We start from the raw sequence: 26,602 nt of genomic DNA, 5'->3' as shown, positions 1-26,602 counted from the left end.
TGCTTCCCTGTAGACTGCCAGGTAAGTCTTTCATTATTCCTACACCACATACTGCCGGGCCTAAGATGTGGTCGCATCCTCCCTGCTCCACACTGCAATATCCAGACCATGGCAGTGCTTCCCCTCATGTACACCAACGCTTCTTTGCTAGTCACACAACCAGTCTGCATGCCAACTAGCCCACCCACCCGAGCAGCACATAGTCTTTCGCTCCTCCCAGCATACTCAGAGAAGATTTCAGGGCCTGGCACTGATTTCAGCATTTCCAAAGGTCATGCCTGACTTCCACACTGCAAGGAGTCTGTCCTCCACCCCCTGTCCCACCAGGCAGGCATTCAGTCCCAGGCACTGCTTTTCACCTCCCCACGTCTGGGGATCCTGTCACCTGCCATTTCCCCTTGTCCCTGCTCACCATCTAGAAAGCTAATTCCAGCAGCTCTTCAACCCTACCAGGTCCTTGAACCCAAAGACCGCACCATCTGGTCACTATCTATATAGGCTCAAGTCTTCCCTTCTTTTTTTCTCCTATTTGGTTTCCACAGCCCACCTTTTTAATCAGCCCTTGCACATTACCCCCAATGCCCTTCCTTCCCCCTTTCTATATTCACTCAAGAGAACCCCAGTCTCAGTTTCGGTCTTGAATCAATTCAATGTAGTTCTGTGCACACAGGCCATGTGCTAGACATAAAAAGGCATTTAAAAAATTGTTTTAGGAGGAGAAGTCAAGATGGTGGAGAAGTAGCAGGCTGAGACTACTTCAGCTAGCCGGAGATCAGCTAGATAGCTTATCTAAAGATTGCAAACACCTACAAATCCAATGACATATCAAAGAGAAGAACAGCAATTCCAGAAACAGAAAATCAACTACTTTCTTAAAGGTATGACTGGCAGAGAAGTGAATCCAAAGCCACGGGAAGATAGACCCCGGGGGGAGGGGCCGGATCCCGGCAAGCGGCATTGCAATGGAGCACAAAATCAGTACTTTTAAAAGTCTGTTCTGCTGAGGGACATCGCTCCAGAGGCTAAACTGGGGTGAAGCCCACAGGAGGCCAGCATGGCCTCAGGTCCTGCAGGGTCAAAGAAGGATTGGGGGTGTCTGAGTGTCGCAGAGCTTACAGGTATTAGAACGGGAAAGCTGGCTACAGAGACAGAGCCAAGAGTGAGCTCAAAGCTCGGGATTACCTTGAACCGGTCGCAGGCTCAGTGAGCTTGGAGGGTTGCTGGAAGTCAGGCAGACGGAGTTATTGGGCACTGTTCTCTGAGGGTGCACTGAAGAGTGGGGCCCCAGGCTCTTAGCTCCTCCAGGCGGAGGCCTCACCAGGAGGCCGCCATTTTCATTCCCGTCCTCCAGAACTCTAAGGAAAGCACTCAGGGAACAAAAGCTCCTGAAAGCAAACCTGAGGGGATTACTCAGCCCGGCCCCTAGTAAGGGCAGTGAAATTCCACCTAAGGCAAAGACACTTGAGAGTCACTACAACTGGCCTCTCCCCGAGAAGATCAACAAGAAATCCAACCAAGACCAAGTTCACCGACCAAGGAGTGCAGTTTCAATACCAATGAGAGCAGCAGAATTCCAGAGGAGGAGAAAGCAAACCACGGAACTCATGGCTTTCTCCCCATGATTCTTTAGTATTGCAGTTAATTTAATTTTTTTTTCTTTTTCAATTTTTTTCTAGTCTCTGCTATAATTTTTTAACTTTTACCCTTTTCTTTGTTAATGTTTTTATACTAGTTTATCTAATATATATATTTTTTTCTTTTTTATAATTTTTCTTTATTCATTTTCTTTTTATAATTGTTTCTTTTCTTTCTTTCTTTCTTTCTGTCTTTCTTTCTTTTTTTTCTTTCTGAACCTCTTTTTTTTCAACTTATTTATTTTCAGAAAAACATTATTCATTATTTTTTCATCACACCCAGTACTCCATGCAAGCCATGCCCTCTATAATACCCACCACCTGGTACCCCAACATCCCACCCCCCTGCCACTTCAAACCCCTCAGATTGTTTTTCAGAGTCCATAGTCTCTCATGGTTCACCTCCCCTTCCAATTTACCCCAATTCCCTACTCCTCTCTGAACCTCTTTTTATCCCCTTTCTCCCCCCTCACGATTTGGGATCACTTCTGATTTGGTTAAAGCATATTTTCCTGGGGTTGTTGCCACCCTTTTAGTATTTTACTTGCTCCTTCATATATTCTTATCTGGACAAGAGGACAAGATGGAAAAATTCACCACAAAAAAAAGGACAAGAGGCAGTACCGAAGTCTAGGGACCTAATCAATACAGACATTGGTAATATGTCAGAACTAGTGTTCAGAATGACAATTCTCAGGGTTCTAGCCAGGCTCAAAAAAGGCATGGAAGATATTAAAGAAACCCTCTCAGGAGATATAAAATCCTTATCTGGACAAATAAAAGAACTAAAATCTAACCAAGTTGAAATAAAAAAGCTATTAATTGGGTGCAATAAAAAAATGGAGGCTCTCACTGCTAGGATAAATGAGGCAGAAGAAAGAATTAGCGATATAGAAGACCAAATGACAGAGAATAAAGAAGCTGAGCAAAAGAGGGACAAACGGGAGGAGGAGTCAAGATGGCGGAGAAGTAGCAGGCTGAGACTACCTCAGCTAGCAGGAGATCAGCTAGAGAGCTTATCTAAAGATTGCAAACACCTGCAAATCCATCGGCAGATCGAAGAGAAGAAGAACAGCAATTCTAGAAACAGAAAAACAACCACTTTCTGAAAGGTAGGACTGGCGGAGAAGTGAATCCAAAGCGACGGGAAGATAGACCCCGGGGGGAGGGGCCGGTTCCCGGCAAGCGGCGGAGCAACGGAGCACAAAATCGGGACTTTTAAAAGTCTGTTCCGCTGAGGGACATCGCTCCAGAGGCTAAACCGGGGCGAAGCCCACACGGGGTCGGCGTGACCTCAGGTCCGGCGGGGTCACAGAAGGATCGGGGGTGTCTGAGTGTTGCAGAGCTTGCGGTTATTGGAACGGGGAAGCCGGCTGCAGAGACAGAGCCGACAATAAGCTCGCAGCTTGGAGTTGCCTTGAACTGGTCGCAAGCTCGGTGAGCTCGGAGCGCGGCTGGAGGTTAGGCAGACGCGAGTTACTAGGAGCTGTTCGCTGAGGGCGCACAGGGGAGCGGGGCCCCGGGCTCTCGGCTGCTCCGGGCCGGGGACCAGGAGGCCGCCATTTGTATTCCCGTCCTCCGGAACTCTACGGAAAGCGCTCAGGGAACAAAAGCTCCTGAAAGCAAAGCCAAGCAGATCACTCAGCCCGGCCCGTGGTAAGGGTGGTGTAATTCCGCCTGGGGCAAAGACACTTGAGAATCACTACACCAGGCCCCTCCCCCAGAAGATCAACAAGAAATCCAGGCAAGACCAAGTTCACCTACCAAGGAGTGCAGTTTCAATACCAAGGAGAGAGCAGCAGAATTCCTGAGGAGGAGAAAACAAACCACGGAACTCATGGCTTTCTGCCTGTGATTTTTTAGTCTTGCAGTTAATTTAATTTTTTTCTTTTTCATTTTTTTTTCTCTTCATCTGCTAAATTTTTTATAACTTTTACCCTTTTCTTTTTTAACGTTTTTTAACTAGATTATCTAATATATATATTTTTTTCTTTTTTATACTTTTCTTTAATCATTTTCTTTTTTTTAATTCTTTTTTTTTCTTTTTTTTTCTTTCCTTTTGAACTTCTTTTTATCCCCAAATCAGAAGAGATCCTAATCTCTTCAATCTTTTTTTTTCTTAATTCTTTTTTAAATTCTTGATTGAATTTTTAATTCAATCTCTTTTTTTTTAATTCTTTTCTCTTTTTTTTCTTTCTTTCTTTTTGAACCTCTTTTTATCCCCAAATCAGAAGAGATCCTAATCTCTTCAATCTTTATTTTTCTTAATTCTTTTTTAAATCTTGATTGAATTTTTAATTCAATCTTTTTTTTAATTCTTTTTTTCTTTTTTTTCTTTCTTTCTTTTTGAACCTCTTTTTATCCCCAAATCAGAAGAGATCCCAATCAGAAGAGATTGGGAGATCCCAATCAGAAGAGATTGGGAGATCCGAATCAAAGGAGATCCCAATCAGAGGAGATCCCTCACCCAATCGTGAGGGGGGATTTCTCCCCCCTCACGATTTGGGATCTCTTCTGATTTGGTTAAAGCATATTTTCCTGGGATTGTTGCCACCCTTTTAGTATTTTACTTGCTCCTTCATATACTCTTACCTGGACAAAATGACAAGGCGGAAAAATTCACAACAAAAAAAAGAACAAGAGGCAGTACCGAAGGCTAGGGACCTAATCAATACAGACATTGGTAATATGTCAGATCTAGAGTTCAAAATGACAATTCTCAAGGTTATAGCCGGGCTTGAAAAAGGCATGGAAGATATTAGAGAAACCCTCTCCAGAGATATAAAAGCCCTTTCTGGAGAAATAAAAGAACTAAAATCTAACCAAGTTGAAATCAAAAAAGCTATTAATGAAGTTCAATCAAAAATGGAGGCTCTCACTGCTAGGATAAATGAGGCAGAAGAAAGAATTAGCGATATAGAAGACCAAATGACAGAGAATAAAGAAGCTGAGCAAAAGAGGGACAAACAGCTACTGGACCATGAGGGGAGAATTCGAGAGATAAGTGACACCATAAGACGAAACAACATTAGAATAATTGGGATTCCAGAAGAAGAAGAAAGAGAGAGGGGAGCAGAAGGTATACTGGAGAGAATTATTGGGGAGAATTTCCCCAATATGGCAAAGGGAACGAGCATCAAAATTCAGGAGGTTCAGAGAACGCCCCTCAAAATCAATAAGAATAGGCCCACACCCCGTCACCTAATAGTAAAATTTACAAGCCTTAGTGACAAAGAGAAAATCCTGAAAGCAGCCCGGGAAAAGAAGTCTGTAACATACAATGGTAAAAGTATTAGATTGGCAGCTGACTTATCCACAGAGACCTGGCAGGCCAGAAAGAGCTGGCATGACATTTTCAGAGCACTAAACGAGAAAAACATGCAGCCAAGAATACTATATCCAGCTAGGCTATCATTGAAAATAGAAGGAGAGATTAAAAGCTTCCAGGACAAACAAAAACTGAAAGAATTTGCAAACACCAAACCAGCTCTACAGGAAATACTGAAAGGGGTCCTCTAAGCAGAGAGAGAGCCTACAAGTGGTAGATCAGAAAGGAACAGAGACAATATACAGTAACAGTCACCTTACAGGCAATACAATGGCACTAAAATCATATCTCTCAATAGTTACCCTGAATGTTAATGGGCTAAATGCCCCAATCAAAAGACACAGGGTATCAGAATGGATAAAAAAACAAAACCCATCTATATGTTGCCTCCAAGAAACTCATTTTAAACCCGAAGACACCTCCAGACTTAAAGTGAGGGGGTGGAAAAGAATTTACCATGCTAATGGACATCAGAAAAAAGCAGGAGTGGCAATCCTTATATCAGATGAATTAGATTTTAAGCCAAAGACTATAATAAGAGATGAGGAAGGACACTCTATCATACACAAAGGGTCTGTCCAACAAGAAGATCTAACAATTTTTAATATCTATGCCCCCAACGTGGGCGCAGCCAACTATATAAACCAATTAATAACAAAATTAAAGAAACACATCAACAATAATACAATAATAGTAGGGGACTTTAACACTCCCCGGACTGAAATGGACAGATCATCCAAGCAAAAGATCAACAGGGAAATAAAGGCCTTAAATGATACACTGGATGAGATGGACATCACAGATATATTCAGAACATTTCATCCCAAAGCAACAGAATACACATTCTTCGCTAGTGCACATGGAACATTCTCCAGAATAGATCACATCCTCGGTCCTAAATCAGGACTCAACCGGTATCAAAAGATTGGGATCATTCCCTGCATATTTTCAGACCACAATGCTCTGAAGCTAGAACTCAACCACAAGAGGAAGTTTGGAAAGAACACAAATACATGGAGACTAAACAGCATCCTTCTAAAGAATGAATGGGTCAACCGGGAAATTAAAGAAGAATTGAAAAAAATCATGGAAGCAAATGCTAATGAAAATACAACGGTTCAAAATCTGTGGGACACAACAAAGGCAGTCCAGAGAGGAAAATATATAGCGGTACAAGCTTTTCTCAAGAAACAAGAAAGGTCTCAGGTACACAACCTAACCCTACACCTAAAGGAGCTGGAGAAAGACAAAGAAAGAAACCCTAAGCCCAGAAGGAGAAGAGAAATCATAAAGATCAGAGCAGAAATCAATGAAATAGAAACCAAAAAAACAATAGAACAAATCAACCAAACTAGGAGCTGGTCCTTTGAAAGAATTAATAAAATTGATAAACCCTTGGCCAGACTTATCAAAAAGAAAAGACAAAGGACCCAAATAAATAAAATCATGAATGAAAGAGGAGAGATCACAACTAACACCAAAGAAATACAAACTATTATAAGAACATACTATGAGCAAGTCTACGCCAACAAATTTGACAATCTGGAAGAAATGGATGCATTCCTAGAAACATATAAACTACCAAAATTGAACCAGGAAGAAATAGAAAGCCTGAACAGACCCATAACCAGTAATGAGATTGAAACAGTCATTAAAAATCTCCAAACAAACAAAAGCCCAGGGCCAGATGGCTTCCCGGGGGAATTCTACCAAACATTTAAAGAGGAACTAATTCCTATTCTCCTGAAACTGTTCCAAAAAATAGAAATGGAAGGAAAACTCCCAAACTCATTTTATGAGGCCAGCATCACCTTGATCCCAAAACCAGACAAGGATCCCATCAAAAAAGAGAGCTATAGACCAATATCCTTGATGAACACAGATGCAAAAATTCTCACCAAAATACTAGCCAATAGGATTCAACAGTACATTAAAAGGATTATTCACCACGACCAAGTGGGATTTATCCCAGGGCTGCAAGGTTGGTTCAACATCCGCAAATCAGTCAATGTGATACAACACATCAATAAAAGAAAGAACAAGAACCATATGATACTCTCAATAGATGCTGAAAAAGCATTTGACAAAGTACAGCATACCTTCCTGATCAAAACCCTTCAAAGTGTAGGGATAGAGGGCACATACCTCAATATCATCAAAGCCATCTATGAAAAACCCACAGCAAATATCATTCTCAATGGAGAAAAACTGAAAGCTTTTCCACTAAGGTCAGGAACACGGCAGGGATGTCCATTATCACCACTGCTATTCAACATAGTACTAGAAGTCCTAGCCTCAGCAATCAGACAACAAAAGGAAATTAAAGGCATCCAAATCGGCAAAGAAGAAGTCAAATTATCACTCTTCGCAGATGATATGATACTCTATGTGGAAAACCCAAAAGACTCCACTCCAAAACTGCTAGAACTTATACAGGAATTCAGTAAAGTGTCAGGATATAAGATCAATGCACAGAAATCAGTTGCACTTCTCTACACCAACAACAAGACAGAAGAAAGAGAAATTAAGGAGTCAATCCCATTTACAATTGCACCCCAAACCATAAGATACCTAGGAATAAACCTAACCAAAGAGGCTAAGAATCTATACTCAGAAAACTATAAAGTACTCATGAAAGAAATTGAGGAGGACACAAAGAAATGGAAAAATGTTCCATGCTCCTGGATTGGAAGAATAAATATTGTGAAAATGTCTATGCTACCTAAAGCAATCTACACATTTAATGCAATTCCTATCAAAGTACCATCCATCTTTTTCAAAGAAATGGAACAAATAATTTTAAAATTTATATGGAACCAGAAAAGACCTCGAATAGCCAAAGGGATATTGAAAAAGAAAGCCAAAGTTGGTGGCATCACAATTCCAGACTTCAAGCTTTATTACAAAGCTGTCATCATCAAGACAGCATGGTACTGGCACAAAAACAGACACATAGACCAATGGAACAGAATAGAGAGCCCAGAAATAGACCCTCAACTCTATGGTCAACTAATCTTCAACAAAGCAGGAAAGAATGTCCAATGGAAAAAAGACAGCCTCTTCAATAAATGATGTTGGGAAAATTGGTCAGCCACGTGCAGAAAAATGAAATTGGACCATTTCCTTACACCACACACAAAAATAGATTCAAAATGGATTAAGGACCTAAATGTGAGAAAGGAATCCATTGAAATCCTTGAGGAGAACACAGGCAGCAACCTCTTCGACCTCAGCCGCAGCAACATCTTCCTAGGAACATCGCCAAAGGCAAGGGAAGCAAGGGCAAAAATGAACTTTTGGGATTTCATCAAAATCAAAAGCTTTTGCACAGCAAAGGAAACAGTTAACAAAACCAAAAGACAACTGACAGAATGGGTGAAGATATTTGCAAACGACATATCAGATAAAGGACTAGTGTCCAAAATCTATAAAGAACTTAACAAACTCAACACCCAAAGAACAAATAATCCAATCCAGAAATGGGCAGAGGACATGAACAGACGTTTCTGCCAAGAAGACATCCAGATGGCCAACAGACACATGAAAAAGTGCTCCATATCACTCGGCATCAGGGAAATACAAATCAAAACCACAATGAGATATCACCTCACACCAGTCAGAATGGCTAAAATCAACAAGTCAGGAAATGACAGATGCTGGCGAGGATGCGGAGAAAGGGGAACCCTCCTACACTGTTGGTGGGAATGCAAGCTGGTGCAACCACTCTGGAAAACAGCATGGAGATTCCTCAAAATGTTGAAAATAGAACTGCCCTATGACCCAGCAATTGCACTACTGGGAATTTACCCTAAAGATACAAACGTAGTGATCCAAAGGGGCACGTGCACCCGAATGATTATAGCAGCAATGTCCACAATAGCCAAACTATGGAAAGAACCTAGATGTCCATCAACAGATGAATGGATCAAGATGGTGTGGTATATATACACAATGGAATACTATGCAGCCATCAAAAGAAATGAAATCTTGCCATTTGCGACAACATGGATGGAACTAGAGCGTATCATGCTTAGCAAAATAAGTCAAGCGGAGAAAGACAACTATCATATGATCTCCCTGATATGAGGGAGTGGTGATGCAACATGGGGGCTTAAGTGGGTAGGAGAAGAATCCATGAAACAAGATGGGATAGTGAGGGAGACAAACCATAAGTGACTCTTAATCTCACGAAACAAACTGTGGGTTGCTGGGGGGAGGGGGGTTGGGAGAAGGGGGGAAGGTTATGGACATTGGGGAGGGTATGTGCTTTTGGGTAAATTGGAAGGGGAGATGAACCATGAGAGACTATGGACTCTGAAAAACAGTCTGAGGGGTTTGAAGTGGCGGGGGGGTGGGAGGTTGGGGTACCAGGTGGTGGGTATTATAGAGGGCACAGCTTGCATGGAGCACTGGGTGTGGTGAAAAAATAATGAATACTGTTTTTCTGAAAATAAATAAATTGGAAAAAATATATATACAATGGAAAAAAGACAGTCTCTTCAATAAATGGTGCTGGGAAAACTGGACAGCTATATGTAGAAGAATGAAACTCGACCATTCTCTTACACCGTACACAAAGATCAACTCAAAATGGATAAAAGACCTCAACGTGAGACAGGAATCCATCAGAATCTTAGAGGAGAACATAGGCAGTCATCTCTTTGATATCAGCCACAGCAACTTCTTTCAAGATACGTCTCCAAAGGCAAAGGAAACAAAAGCGAAAATAAACTTCTGGGACTTCATCAAAATCAAAAGCTTCTGCACAGCAAAGGAAACAGTCAAAAAAACAAAGAGGCAACCCACGGAATGGGAGAAGATATTTGCAAATGACAGTACAGACAAAAGGTTGATATCCAGGATCTATAATGAACTCCTCAAACTCAACCCACACGAAACATTCAAACACATCAAAAAATGGGCAGAAGATATGAACAGACACTTCTCCAATCTAGAAATACAAATGGCTATCAGACACATGAAAAAATGCTCATCATCCTTAGCCCTCAAGGAGATTCAAATTAAAACCACATTGAGATATCACCTTACACCAGTTAGAATGGCCAAAATTAACAAAACAGGAAACAACATGTGTTGGAGAGGATGTGGAGAAAGGGGAACCCTCTTACACTGTTGGTGGGAATGCAAGTTGGTGCAGCCTCTTTGGAGAACAGTGTGGAGATTCCTCAAGAAATTAAAAATAGAGCTTCCCTACGACCCTGCAGTTGTACTACTGGGTATTTATCCCAAAGGTACAGATGTCGTGAAAAGAAGGGCCATCTGTACCCCAATGTTTATAGCAGCAATGGCCACAGTCGCCAAACTATTGAAAGAACCAAGATGCCCTTCAACGGATGAATGGATAAGGAAGATGTGGTCCATATACACTATGGAGTATTATGCCTCCATCAGGAAGGATGAATACCCAACTTTTGTAGCAACATGGACGGGACTGGAAGAGATTATGCTGAGTGAAATCAGTCAAGCAGAGAGAGTCAATTATCATATGGTTTCACTCATTTGTGGAGCATAACCAATAGCATGGAGGACAAGGGGCGTTAGAGAGGAGTAGGGAATTTGGGTAAATTGTTAGGGGAGGTGAACCATGAGAGACTATGGACTCTGAAAAACAGTCTGAGGGGTTTGAAGAGGCGGGGGGTGTGGGAGGTTGGGGTACCAGGTGGTGGGTATTATAGAGGGCACAGATTGCATGGAGCACTGGGTGTGGTGAAAAAATAATGAATACTGTTTTTCTGAAAATAAATAAATTGGGGAAAAAAATAATAATTATAGTAATGGCTTACAAAAGAGCTTTGATTATATTAACTTAATTAAACCTCTAGTAGCCATAGGAAGCAGGTACCATCCTTAGGGTGAGTGGAAGGTCAGAGAGGTTAGGTTAGACTTGAACCCAAGCAGTCAGGCTCCCACATTGCTCTGCCATATCAGTATTAACAGGAGGTGATTGAGGAGGTACAGGGAAGTATAACTGGAAAATTATTTTTTTTAAGATTTTATTGATTCATTTGAGAGAGAGAGACAGGAACAGAGACAGAGAGACAGATAATAGGAGTGGGGGAGGGGAAGGAGAGGGAGAGGGGGAAGACGACTCCCTGCTGAGCAGAGAGCCTGACACAGGGCTGAATCCCAGGACTCTGAGATCAAGATCTGAGCTGAAGTCAGATGCTTAATCAACTGAGCCACCCAGGTGCCCCCAAAACACGATTTTTTAATCATAAATATCTGGTAGAAGTCACAGAACTAAAGAGTTGATAAATCTAAAAGTGGACTGACCCAGACGTTGGTTTATTTAGGACACCAAAGTCAGCTTGCACATGGAATGACCTTCCTCCTGGACAGGTTACAAAGATGTTCTTTCCCCGAAGAACCTCAGCAAAGGCTGAAATGGCCTTCCCCAAAGGCTTCTCTTTACCTCTGGAAATCCATCACAATGTCCCCCAACCCACCAGCAGCTACAAACACAGCCCACTTTTTTCTTAAAAAAAAAAAAAGTCTAGGGTTAGACTCTGCCTAATGACCATTCAGGTAAAACTGTGTTTCTGTGTGCTACGCACCCAAGACAGACACAGACAAACAAGGGGAGAGACAGAGAGTGAAGAGGATACACATAAGCAAGGCAAGCATAGAAAACATGCTTACCAAAACTGGAACAATGGACATTAGGAGATCACAGAATTTGAAGAGCTTTCTCATACTTCAATTATTTTTTGCTTATTTGTATCATTCCAATGTTTACAATGAGTACATTAAATTTCATAGCAAAAAAAAAACTATGCACAACAACATGGATGGATCTTGAAGGTTTTATGCTAAATAAAATAAGTCAGATAGAGAAAGACAAATATGAACTCAATGATCTCACCTGTACATGGAGTAGAAAGAAAGAAAGAAACTTACTGGTGCATTGGAAGAGAAATCAGACTTGCTGTTAACAGAGAGGAGAAGTAGGGTGGGAGCGGGAACTAATGGAAGGGAAAAAAAAAAAGACCCACTAGAGTGTTTTGGAGAAATCTTCTTCTTTTTTTTTTTAAAGATTTTATTTATTTATTTGACAGACAGAGATCACAAGCAGGCAGAGAGGCAGGCAGAGAGAGAGGAGGAAGCAGGCTCCCTGCTGAGCAGAGAGCCAGATGCGGGCCTCGATCCCAGGACGCTGAGATCATGACCTGAGCCAAAGGCAGCGGCTTAACCCACTGAGCCACCCAGGCGCCCTGGAGAGATCTTTTTTTCAGACATTTTTCAAAGCCTAATTCCTATAACAAAGGAAAGAACAACTCAGCAAACACAACACCAAACTATAATGTTCTCCAAACCTGTCTTACTCTTTAAAACTGAAGTACATTCAAGACCCACACAATATATTAAATAGTATTTTCACCAACACCAAAATGCCCCCTAAAGCAAATAACTTAAATTTCTTCTGTTCAACACTGTAATAGAACTGTTACAACACATATGTTGTAGATAATATCTTGTAATGGCCTGTTGGTATCTTTAGGGAAAGCTGTGTTTCTCTAATTGCCATTTACCAAAAAGTGCAGAAAAATAACATAGCCAGGCAAAAAGAAATTATCTCTGCCCAGCCACTGAATAACTTGCACTGACCCAGGGTCAAGCACATGTGTGACACCCCTGAATGGAAAAGATGATGACATTACCAATCATGACAAGTTCATATACAAGACCTGGGGGCCTTAGCACACATTCAGTCACGTTTCTTCGTTCTGTGTAAACCTGGCACCAACAAGCAACTTCCAGAATACAATCTGCATCAAGTATTTCATTGGCTAGCAACAATGGCTTATTAAAATGAGGTCTTTTCAGGCTATACTGAAAAGAGAGATCAAGAGACAGAGATCAAGACTCCCTCAGGTCTTTGCATTAAGAAACACAATATAAAGTACAAATGGGCCCCTAATTTAGCAGGTTCCTGAAATGAAGCCAATCATTGGCTTCTATTGGCAATCATCTATATAGATAAATTAATATTACCCTGACCAATCAATATTTTCCTGCGCTCATTCTTTTATAGCAGCTGGAAGATCTATCTCCATTGTTTGTCAACATTAGGGGTATTTTTTTGAGAGAGAGAGAGAGAGCCAAAGAGAGGAGGGGAGCGGGAGCAGAAGCAGAGGGAGAGGGTGAGAGAGAAACTTTTGCAGGTTCCATACACAGCATGGAGCCTGACACAGGGCTCAATCTCACAACCCTGAAATCATGACCTAAGCCAAAATCAAGAGACAGATGCTTCACTGACTGAGCCACCCAGACATGCCAGGGGTACTATCTAATATATCTGCTTCTTGCCTCTTATTGATATTTGGGGTAACATAGCAAGCCCGCCTCCATACTGTTACAAGCCTGGGCTGCTGTGTGGGCCCCGTTACAAGGCCCACGGCAGTCTAGCTTTCCTGTCCCATGGGCTGCAGCCAGCCTGTCTTCTCATCACTGCTCATTGCCACAGTAAGGACAGACACAGACCATGTGTGCCCACCTTCTGCAAAACCTGCTCCTGCTATGGACTCCATGGCTACTCACTTCTCTTCTCCAGCACCACTTTTTCCCCTTACCTCTTCCCTTTTCTGTCTCCAGTCACTACTCAGTATTGGCTCCAAGGATCAGATTTTTTATAAAGCAAGTCAAAAGAAAAGAAAGGCGTTCTTTACAAAGAAAGATCCTGAAGGTCAACTCAGGTCACTCCCCTGCTCATCCACCCCCTGAGGCTTCGCATCTCACCCTTCAAAAAAAAATAAAATAAAATAAAATAAACCCAAGTCCTCAAGCCCCACCTGGCCCTACCCTTTCCTCATCCACCCCCAACTCCTCCAACTCTATTGACTTCCCTTAGATTATCAAGCGTATTGATGACTCAGAGTCTTTACATTTACAGTTCCCTCTGTTTGGAACACTACTCCCATAAATAATCCCAAACTGTTCCCTGCTCAATCCAGTTCTTGACACTAAACCCCTCTTCAGGGAGGCCTTCCCTGACCCTGCTATCTAGACCAGCATACACACTCCCCAATCAAGCTTTGTTTTCCTATAATCATTACCTGAAACTATACACTTATTTGTTATTTGCTTATTGTCCATCTGCCCTAATAGACTGAAAATCTCATGAAACTGGAACTTCATTTGGCCCACAGCAAGCCCTCAGTATCTACTTGCAGAACGACTTCAAAAAAGTGTATACTATCTAACATAGAGCTCAAAGAGTGGGAAATCCATTTATTAAAAGGGAAACCCTTACTTCCCTCCAATTATATAAATCTCCCACTATAACTCCCACAGGTTTAAGTAAAATTTATAAAATGTCATGTAAGGTTTTCTCGGTGACCTAGGATTATCAACACAAAAGTCAATGCTCTCTTTTTTTTTTTTTAAGATTTTATTTATTTATTTGACAGAGAGAAATCACAAGTAGATGGAGAGGCAGGCAGAGAGAGAGAGAGGGAAGCAGGCTCCCTGCTGAGCAGAGAGCCCAATGCGGGACTCGATCCCAGGACCCTGAGATCATGACCTGAGCCGAAGGCAGTGGCTTAACCCACTGAGCCACCCAGGCGCCCAGTCAATGCTCTCTTGATACACATGGGCATGAGCAGAGATATGAGCAGTACTGTTTTATGTGGAAATGTATCAGAATGCCTTTCCAGAACTACTTTCGCAGGAATATATGAGCCAGAATGAGATTCAGTCTCTAGGAACAGGGAAAATAATATGCAGGCCAGCTAATCAGAGTATACCATCTCCTACAGGAACAGGTCCATAACCCATGGAAAGCCAATCAGTGTGGTCTCAAGACCTGGAGCCCAGAGGGGCCACATCTTCTCAAGGGTCACTAGCTTTCAGGGACCATCTCTCCTGCACCTGGTAGAGACAGCCTGACAATGAGGTGGAAGCACAGAAAAGAAACAAACACAGAGCCAAGAGTGGAAAGGAATAATTTTCACCAACAGGGAGGTCAACAAAGAGAGTGGACATGAGAATGGGTGGGTGTCCTGGACTCCACTTACATCTCTGTCAACAGTCATACATACTTAAAGCCATATGTGGGCGCCTGGGTGGCTCAGTGTGTTAAGCCGCTGCCTTCAGCTCAGGTCATGATCTCAGGGTCCTGGGATCGAGTCCCGCTTCGGGCTCTTTGCTCAGCAGGGAGCCTGCTTCCCTCTACCTCTCTCTCTGCCTGCCTCTCTGCCTACTTGTGATCTCTCTGTCAAATAAATAAATAAAATCTTAAAAAAAATAATAAAGCCAAATGTACCCCTGGAATAGTTGTGTGTATCATTAAATTCCCTCCTTTTGAAGTCAGACTTTCTGCCACTTACAACCAAGAATCTTGACTCATACAAATATGCTCAACATATACATCTAACCCTTGAACAATGCAGGGTGACTACTCCTTCCATTTAACTTTTGACTCCCCAAAATCTTAACTCATAACAGCCTGTTGACCAGAAGCCTCACCAATAACATAAACAATTAACACATATTTTGTATACATGTAATATGCACATGGTATGCTGTATTCTTACAATAAAGTAAGCTAGAGAAAAGAAAATGTTATTAAGAAAATCATAAGGAAGATAAAATATATTTACATATCTGTAGTGTTATTATAAAAAAAAATCACATAAAAGTGGACCCATGCAGTTGAAACCCACTGTTCAAGGGTCAACTGTACTATCACTTGGGTGGAACAGAATTTTTTTAAAAAGAAAAAAAATCCCCCAACTGGTAAACACACACACAAGTAGTTGCCAGGGCTGGAGGGAGGAAAGAACAGAGACTGCTTCATGGGTACAGGGTTTTCTGTTGGAGTGATGAAAATGTTCTGGAACTAGATAGAGGTGTGATGATTGCACAGTACTGTAAATGTTCTAAAGCCAGTGAATTATTCACTTTAAAATGATTAATTTTATATTATGTGAAATTTACCTCAATAAACAAAACTTTAATTTTGAAAACAATGCTGCAATGCATTTTTAATTGCCTTTAAGTGTACCTGTCATCATTTCCTAGAAAAGGAAATTAAGCTAAATGATATGTACATTTTTAGCATATTAGCACATACTAACAAATTACTTTCCAGAGAGATCATACCAAATTAGAATTCTATCAAAGGTATATTGGAAAGAAAAGACAGATAACCAAGAGGAATCATTAAGGGAAAAAACACACACCAGGCACCTTGGTGGTTCAGTGGGTTAAGCCTCTGCTTAGGTCATGACCTCAGGGCCCAGGATCAAGCTCTGCATCTGGCTTTCTGCTCAGCAGGGAGACTGCTTCCCCCCTCTCTCAGCTTGCCTCTCTGCCTACTTGTGATCTCTCTTTCTCTCTCTATCTGTCAAATAAATAAAAAGTCTTAAGGGGTGCCTGGGTGGTTCAGTGGGTTAAAGCCTCTGCCTTCAGCTCAGGTCAGGATTCCAGAGTCCTGGGATCGAGCCCCACATCTGGCTTTCTGCTCAGCAGGGAGCCTGCTTCCCTTCCTCTCTCTCTCTGCCTGCCTCTCTGCATACTTGTGATCTCTGTCTGTCAAATAAGTAACTCTTTTTTAAAAAAGTCTTAACACACACAAACACCAGCAACTTTGCTAAAATAATAGGTAAATACATTCTTATTTGTAAGTTTATATATCCCGGAGAACTGAAGTGACATTTGAAACACTGGTGCTTATAATTTCTTCATTTGTGACATATATATGTATAATTTAAACATTTGTTCTAATTTTTCCTGTTAATATATAGGTGCTCTCTATGTACTGAGGATATAACTATATCCTGTCCTATAAATTTAAAACAATTTTCCAGTTCATTCTTTGCTTTTCACTTCAGTTAAAATGATGTGTCTGCTTGTGCACATATTTATTTTAGGCACAGAAGGAGAGGATCAGAACCATTCTCTCCAAAATAAACAGCTGCAATATGACACACCCACGCGTGCACACACACACACACACACACACTCACAAGATATTATTTTACCTCTAATCCAAAGTTCAGCATAAGCTCTACTACAACAAGCCTAAATAAACCAAACACATCCTTCTCTTATCAGACATAAAATCCATGGAAAATGGAGGTTTACACTGTTTGTCCAAGAAATATGACCGTGTAGAAATAAAACACGTTAATCCCTTTCAGAAGTTGTAAAGAAGCAACATATGTCACTGTTCCCCTCTCTTCCATGCTGTCTTAAAAATACTACCAAAGATCTCATTAAAAGAATTTTTCCTAGTTAGAAACAGTCCTTTTGGAGGGACAGTGACTCTGTTTCAGTTGCTGTATATTTAAAATTTTACAATAGCGTCTCTGCAATTTGGTTTCCATGAAAGAAGCCTCACCCAAACCTATCCTTCCCAACAGCCCTCTGGGCTTCCCAACAGCCCTCCGGCTGCCCCTCTCCTCTGACCTCTTTGCCCAACCTCTTCTCCCTTTTGTCCACACTTCGTCCTCTCTTACAGCTCTTCTCCTTGGGGTTAGAGGGGTGGGTGTGATAATGAGTGCATGTACATAAGGGAGACGGTCCGGGGACTCTTTCAGGAGACCTTAATTCTCAGTCTCAAATCACTACTTTAACGATGGGAACACTGGCTTGCGAAAACAATCATTGGGGTAGGAAGGCTTTTAGAAATTTTTCAAAATATCAGGTAGCTGTTACTCTCCCAGAGACTTACACCCGCCTATTTGGAAATCACGTTTTGGGGTTTGCTTTTTAAATAGTTGTTAATTCTAGACTTGGATTGTAAGCTCTGGCAACCCCAACACTGGGTATAGCAACTGGAATATATTATGTCTGAATAAAAAATACCTGCTAAATGAACAACCGGACCATGGAGCCAGCTGCCTCGATCCAAACCCTGCCTCTGTCACTTACCAGCTATGTCACCCTGGACAAGATTCTTAACCTCTCTGGATCTCATCCATAAAATGAGGAGAATATTACCTACCTTATTTGGAGGATTACCTGAAAAGTATTTCTGGCAGTGTTGGGCACATGGAAAGTGCTGATTAAATGCTAATTATTATGATTACAAATAAAGAAGTATGTTATCAAAACGAATCAGATGAACAAGAAGCCCTTCAAGTTCTCAGTGTATTTATCATGTAGGAGGAGACATCCAGCAGATACAAAGCCAAAGGCCATAAATGCCAAACACAAAGTTCAAAATTCCATGGGAATTCTGAGGAAATATCATCTCAGGGCAGAGGGATAAAGAAAGTTGATGTGGAAAATGTAGTGTCCTCACGCTGTCTCCTGAAAGGGTTTGAGATGGTAGGATGGACACCTCTGGGGAAAGGGATGGTGTGTCAGTTTGGGCTCCCTGAGAAGGAGACACCAAGACAGCATTACACCTGTAGGAGATTTATTGGGGGAACTGGCTGTGAAGGGGAAAAGGGAGAGACCTGAGAAGGCATGGGGAGGTTGAACCACAATGCAGGTCTGACCCCCCTGGTAAGGAGACAGGGAAAGAAGGAGGGCTGGAAAGAAGGATCTCAGACTCCCAACTCATTCTGAAGAGGGTCTTGACCAACCCATTGGGAGTCCTCAAGCTAGAGTCACCCTTAAGACGCATCTGGATCTTGCATGAGTGGACCACAGTAGTATCCCCACTTGCTCAGTAACTGCAAGCAGCCAAAAAGAAGCTCAACTTTGGCTAAGAAGTGGTGGTGAATCTAGAGGGCAGCAGCTGGAGACATCAGTCAGTCATGATCCCCAAAGCAGAGGCCTAAGTGATACATTCTCATGGTCCCACAGTGGGGCACAGGCAGTGTCACTAGTAACTATTTGTCCTTGAAACCCTGGTTGACGTTCTGTGAATATGTGCCATCACTTAAAATCAAACGCAAGACAATATCATAGGGCTCCTTATCTTTTTAGGCTAAAGCACAGTTGCAATAGTAAAATGAAATATTTACTATTAAAATGCCTTTCAGATGTGGGTTCAGTTTCTAAAATAATACAAAAGACATAAAAATGGTAATGAAATCTCTCTTTTATAAAAATCACAGTTGAAAACTTGAAATGGACATTCAGAACTATGTCAGAAACAAAGTTTTTCTAAGAATCTGAAAGGTAAGTCCTTTCTGAACTGGTAGCTTCAGGCAGCATATTGAATCAATGAGAATATAAGAAAACACTGCAAAAGGGCAAGGTGCCAAACGAATATGTATAATCCCAAAACATCTTATGTGAGGTGAAGTGGCATTCAAGGCAAAAATGGAGAAGATCAAAATTACCCTTAGCCACTAGAGCCACACCCAGCAGGACAGATGGTCCCACAGAGGAGAGGCATGAAGGAAGGAAGACCACTGAGAACACAGCACTTCCCTGGGCCCACCCACTGCACTCAGGGACACATAGTCACTGAGTGGAAGGGCAAACAATATGTGCACTCCCTAACTGTCCTTGTTTTACATATATATACATTTCCTGGCTTCTGGCCAATTACTGAATACATAAGTTAAATGCATTTATGAGAGTGTTCCCCCAATGAACAACAGTAATCAGTAACAGGTCTTACTGATTACAGTAATTCCTTTGTTTTAAGGCATGGGAGAGGGAGCAAGACACCCTTAGTCCCTATTACTACACGGGCAAGAAAACTGGCTCAGTAGCCAGGTCTACCTCTTACCTTCACAGAGAAAACAGAAGCCAGGGCAAGAGAGCTCCCTCCACATCTAGGACCCCATTCTTTGTTCCTCCATGTGGGCTTAGAGGAAGTGATGTATTTCTTGTCAAGCCTGATCTGCTCCACACCCTCCATCCCACTAAAGGCCTCACCTTTGTCCATCATTTGTATTACCCTTCTCTGCACTGCTTCTTCAATTTTGCACTTTCATTAGTTCCTTCTTCTACATATATATAAGATCAATTGGCTCAGCTCTTAGAAAAAGCACACCCACACATACCCACCCACCCACCCATCCTTGACCTGGGATTTCCTCCCTCTCTTTCTGGCATATGAATCTGGATTCTTTCCACTTCAAGACCCAGAACTACGATTCAAGCTAGCTGAAGCAAAAACAGGGTGTTTCTGGCACCTGCAACCAAGAAACTCAGAGTTGGAGATGGCACAGACACAGCCGGACCTCTCCGCTCACAAAGGGTCTGCTGCACTCCTCTCACCCTCCATCTCTCTGCCCCGCTTCCCTCTCATTATGGATTCCATTTGAGGTAGGTTCCCTCCACGCTGGGGAAAGATGATCACTGGCAGCATATGCTACACCCTCAGGGTTTGCGATCCAAAAGGTGGGAGCTCACACTCCCCTGGCACTCATGTTTCAAATCTCAGAAAGTCTGAGAATCTTGGGCCAATCATCAAGGGGGCAAAACTGGATCTGGCCCCTGCCCTCTACTTAGGTCTTCCTGGCTCCCAAGAACTACCACACTACAGGATAAAAGCCAATGGACACTTAATTCCATGGTGGCCACACCATTGCCTTAACACAAGTTCCACTCTCTGCAATCCCCTCATCCCCAATCTGTCCCCCGGGAAAACCCCATATTCATCACTCCAAATCCACCTCAGACTGCATCTCCCTCAGGAAGCACTGGCAACCTCTCCAAAGAGGCATAGGTTCTGGGATTCTGCCCTATGAATATCTAAATACACAGCCCTCCCGAGCAGATAGACAGACAGACAGAAAGACACAAACACACACACACACACACACACTCACTGATACACTCATGAGAAAATGTGTATGGAACTGAAATTTCTTTTAAATCTGAAGACAGCATAGTTGTCTACTACTTTTATATATTACAGTACAATAACATATTCCTCCTTTAAAAAAACCTAAAGGTTGATATCCAGGATCTATAATGAACTCCTCAATCTCAACACACACAAAACAGACAATCATATCAAAAAATGGGCAGAAGATATGGGCACACACTTCTCCAATCAAGACATACAAATGGCTATCAGATACATGAAAAAATGTTTATCATCACTAGCCATCAGGGAGATTCAAATTAAAACTACATTGAGATATCACCTTACACCAGTTAGAATGGCCAAAATTAACAAAACGGAAAACAACATGTGTTGGAGAGGATGTGGAGAAAGGGGAACCCTCTTACACTGTTGGTGGGAATGCAAGTTGGTGCAGCCTCCTTGGAGAACAGTGTGGAAATTCCTCAAGAAATTAAAAATAGAACTTCCCTATGACTCTACCATTGCCCTCCTGGGTATTTACCCCAAAGATACAGATGTTGTGAAAAGAAGGGTCATCTTTTTTTTTCCCAATTTATTTATTTTCAGAAAAACAGTATTCATTATTTTTTCACCACACCCAGTGCTCCATGCAAGCTGTGCCCTCTATAATACCCACCACCTGGTACCCCAACCTCCCACCCCCCCGCCACTTCAAACCCCTCAGACTGTTTTTCAGAGTCCATAGTCTCTCATGGTTCACCTCCCAAGAAGGGTCATCTTTACCCAATGTTTATAGCAGCAATGGCCAGGTTGCCAAACTGTGGAAAGAACAAAGATGCCCTTCAACAGACGAATGGGTAAGGAAGATGTGGTCCATATACACTATGGAGTATTATGCCTCCATCAGAAAGGATGAATACCCAACCTTTGGAGCAACATGGACGGGACTGGAAGAGATTATGCTGAGTGAAATAAGTCAAGCAGAGAGAGTCAATTATCATATGGTTTAACTTATTTGTGGAGCAATAACAAATAGCATGGAGGACATGGGGAGTTAGAAAGGAGAAGGGAGTTGGGTGGAAATTGGAAGGGGAGGTGAACCATGAGAGACTATGTGGACTCCGGAAAAAAATCTGAGGGTTTTGAAGGGGCGGGGTGTGGGAAGTTGGGGTACCAGGTGGTGGGTATTATAGAGGGCACGCATTGCATGGAGCGCTGGGTGTGGTGAAAAAATAATGAATACTGTTATGTTGATAATAAAAAATAAATTTAAAAAAACAACTTAAAGTTTAAATGGAATCAATTTGCCATTTTCAAAGACAATTTTTAAAAAATGAACAATTCTCTACAGTTATTATCTGTAGAAAGGTCAGTAGTCTAAACAGCTAGTAAAATGATCCATGCCCAGAATCGCTAAGGAAATGTTGAAAAACAAAAATAAAGCTGGCGGCATCACCTTACCTGATTTCAAGCTTTATTACAAAGCTGTGATCACCAAGACAGCATGGTACTGGCATAAAAACAGACACATAGACCAGTGGAACAGAGTAGAGAGCCCAGATATGGACCCTGAACTCTATGGTCAATTAATCTTTGACAAAACAGGAAAAATATACAGTGGAAAAAAGACAGTCTCTTCAATAAAATGGTGCTGGGAAAACTGGACAGCTATATGTAGAAGAATGAAACTCGACCATTCTCTTACACCGTACACAAAGATCAACTCAAAATGGATAAAAGACCTCAACGTGAGACAGGAATCCATCAGAATCCTAGAGGAGAACATAGGCAGTAATCTCTTCGATATCAGCCACAGGCAACTTCTTTCAAGATACGTCTCCAAAGGCAAAGGAAACAAAAGCGAAAATAAACTTCTGGGACTTCATCAAAATCAAAAAGCTTCTGCACAGCAAAGGAAACAGTCAAAAAAACAAAGAGGCAACCCACGGAATGGGAGAAGATATTTGCAAATGACAGTACAGACAAAAGGTTGATATCCAGGATCTATAATGAACTCCTCAAATTCAACCCACACGAAACAGGCAAACACGTCAAAAATGGGCAGAAGATATGAACAGACACTTCTCCAATCAAGACATACAAATGGCTATCAGACACATGAGAAAATGCTCATCATCATTAGCCCTCAGGGAGATTCAAATTAAAACCACATTGAGATATCACCTTACACCAGTTAGAATGGCCAAAATTAACAAAACAGGAAACAACATGTGTTGGAGAGGATGTGGAGAACGGGGAACCCTCTTACACTGTTGGTGGGAATGCAAGTTGGTGCAGCCTCCTTGGAGAACAGTGTGGAGATTCCTCAAGAAATTAAAAATAGAGCTTCCCTATGACCCTACAATTGCACTCCTGGGTATTGACTCCAAAGACACAGATGTCATGAAAAGAAGGGCCATCTGTACCCCAATGTTTATATGCAGCAATGGCCACAGTCGCCAAACTATGGAAAGAACCAAGATGCCCTTCAACGGATGAATGGATAAGGAAGATGTGGTCCATATACACTATGGGAGTATTATGCCTCCATCAGAAAGGATGAATACCCAACATTTTGTAGCAACATGGACGGACTGGAAGAGATTATGCTGAGTGAAATCAGTCAAGCAGAGAGAGTCAATTATCATATGGTTTCACTTATTTGTGGAGCATAACAAATAGCATGGAGGACAAGGACAAGGGGCGTTAGAGAGTAGTAGGGAATTTGGGTAAATTGGAAGGGGAGGTGAACCATGAGAGACTATGGACTCTGAAAAACAGTCTGAGGGGTTTGAAGTGGCGGGGGGGTGGGAGGTTGGGGTACCAGGTGGTGGGTATTATAGATGGCACGGCTTGCATGGAGCACTGGGTGTGGTGAAAAAATAATGAATACTGTTTTTCTGAAAATAAATAAATTGGAAAAAAAAATGATCCATGCCCAATTTCAAGTAAAACACCAACAAAATCAAAATACAAGTTAAAAAAGTTTACATCAAAATATTCTGGACCTATCATTTAACTCTCTTCTCAGAATAAAAGGAGTAAGTCAGCCTTTTTCAGTTGTCCCAAACAAAACATCTGAGCTCCATTGGACTTTTATCCTCGGTTCATACTTCTCTCATCAGAAGTCCAGACTTTCCTGAGCCCTAGAGACAGGGAGTAGTGCATTTCTGATAAATACATCTGTGTCCAAAGTTCATCTCAACGCTCCTGAGACTACAAATATAAAATATTGGTAACTGATGAAAAATTAGGAAAGTGAGCATTATGGCAAGGTGACTTTGCTTCAAACAAGGTTAAATGAGAGAGACAAAACAAAGACGTCCTGAAGAGCCCGAAATTACACCTCAGGCTTTGCTCTGGTTGTGGAATGTCCTTTGGCACTAACATCCATGCGAATATTTTACCACCTACTCAGCCTGCCCAAGGCCCAGAGAAACCAATAAACAGGAAAACACAAAGGGAGTCTTTTTATCTTCTGCCATCCTGAAATCAAATATAGCCTCCCTAGAAGTTTCTAGTCTCCCTAGAGGTATAAGTCTCCCTAGAATATAAATCTCCCTAGAAAAATCTAGTAAAAAGGACTAGGAAGAGAACAGTACAAGTCCAAGCAATATTTTTGGGAGACATGCAAAAACCCTAGGGCTTTTGTTTCTATATTAATATCCAGTGTGGTGGGTAAATATATTTTCTGATATATAAATATGCTTTTGGGTCAGATAACTAGCAGAGGTACAACATGGCCTTTAGAATCAGGAATCCCAGCTCTGCCACTAACTGACTGGGTGCTGACAGACAAGCAGTTAAGCTCACTGAGCCTCAGTTTCTGCACCCTCTCAGTGGAGGGTAGGAACACTGCCTGCATCAGAGGTTGTGGGAAGATGTGATGGAACCAGGATGAAAATAAACAACCATACCATAGCTTTCTACGGTACTATTATGTTCCAGACTCCCTGTCCCACCACCTCCTAGACATCTCCACTTGGATCTTGCCCTTTTCTCAAAATCAATGCCCCTAACACCAAATTCGTCCTTCCCTATCATTAGCCAGGATCTCCACCTAACTCCTCTGGCCCTCCTCCCGACACTCCCATTCTCCAAGATGCCTCCCTCCAATGACCAAATTACACCAATGTGTCTATCGCTAGTCGGACTACAGTGCACATGGTAGTCTCAATCCTTGCTGCTAGTAGGTTCACTGGGAGCAACATTTAGGAAATGAGAGCAGTCAACTGAGTCATAAACATGTTCAAATCCAGCAATTTGACTTCAGTGGAATCTGTCCTCAAGAAATGACACAAATTGGAGACAAAGCTGCTTCCCAAGATGCTTAGAGCAGTATTATTCAGATCAGCGAAAAAAAGAAAGAGAGAGTGAAAGGAAGGAAATAATTCAGCCATCCAGGAAATGGTAAGCTAACTTACACACACAGTTTCAAAAAATGTTTGTGGTTAATAAAAATGAGAGGATAATGCAAATAATAAAATAACTTTAAATGGCAACATTTAAAATTGTAAGCGAGGGGCTCCTGGGTGGCTCAGTGGGTCAAAGCCTCTGCCTTCAGTTCAGGTCATGATCACAGGGTCCTGAAATCGAGCCCCAGGGTCCTCTCTGCTGAGCTACAAATATAAAATATTGGTAACTGATGAGCCCCTACGGGGCTCAATCCCAGGACCTGAGATCATGACCTGAGCCGAAGGCAGCGGCCCAACCCACTGAGCCACCCAGGCTCCCCAATAAATAAAATCTTTTTAAAAAATTGTAAGCGAACTTGTCCCTATCTAAAGTAACAAATGCTTAAAAGGAAATAGACTAAAACAGTCCATTTTACTCCATCAATATATAGAGAGCGTTTGTGAGAGATTCCTTTCCACTCTGGTTCCAAATATTGGGACCAAGGCCCAATGTCACTCGATTTGCCTTGACTGAGGCCTCTTCTCCCAGATCTCTTCTGCTTCAGACTGATCACTCCTCGCCTGGCTTCAACACACTTGTTTCATTACTTAACTGAGACAATCCCTAGTTCCCACTGCCTTGGCCCTTTGCAATCCCACCCCTCTTCTCCATTCACGGAGTATCTTCTTTCAGACCCTTGTCATTTGTCTCTCCTTTCTCTGCCAGCAGGGTCACCCCTACCATCACCACTCACCCCCAATCCATTTTCCTGGCCCTGCTGACAGCCAGGCAGCTCTCAATTCTTATCATTTGATTTGCTAAGCATTCTTCACGAGGGCCCTCCCACCTGCAAAGTAACATAGGAGCTTCCAACTCAGACGAACAACACCTTTTGTGATCTGACCCCCAAACTGCCTCAGCTTCTGCCAGTCAGGCTGCCACTCCTCTCCCCCTACCAAGATCCCCCAGTCCAACTCACTATCCTGTCCCTACCCCTGGCCTACATACCACTCTAGTCACATATCTGACACTGTGAACACCCTCAGGGCAAGAATTCTACCACTCTTTCTCATGACCAATGTTACCCTGGGACTCCCTTACTGGACAGGAGGAAGGAGCAGGCTGGTGGACTTCACCTTTCTACATCATTGCCATGTGTATTTCCACCACCAGCTTCCATCTCCCCTTGCTTGGAACTGCCTTCCTGCTGTGCTTCCCAAATGCTAACCTTGCTCTGTCCCGTATGCAGCTACTAGCCACATACAGCTACTGAGCCCTTAAAATGCAGCTAGTGTAAAATGAGACATGCTAGAAGTGTCCAACACACCCTGTATTTCAAAGACTTGATATGAAAAACAGAACGCAAAAAAATAATAATGTTTTATATTGGTTACCTGTTGATATAATACAGACTAGAGCTGTGGGATTCAATAAAATGCATTATTAAAATTAATGTCACCTCTTTCTTTTTACTTTCTGAAATGTGGCTACCAAAAATTTTGAAGTTACACATGTGGCTCAGTAGTCTAGACACCCTTCAAGGAACCAGCATGAGGAAAACCT

This window comes from Neovison vison, chromosome 14 (assembly GCF_020171115.1).
Source record: "Neovison vison isolate M4711 chromosome 14, ASM_NN_V1, whole genome shotgun sequence".
In the NCBI taxonomy this organism is placed as follows: Eukaryota; Metazoa; Chordata; class Mammalia; order Carnivora; family Mustelidae; genus Neogale; species Neogale vison.
Note: the sequence above shows the minus strand (reverse complement) of the source record.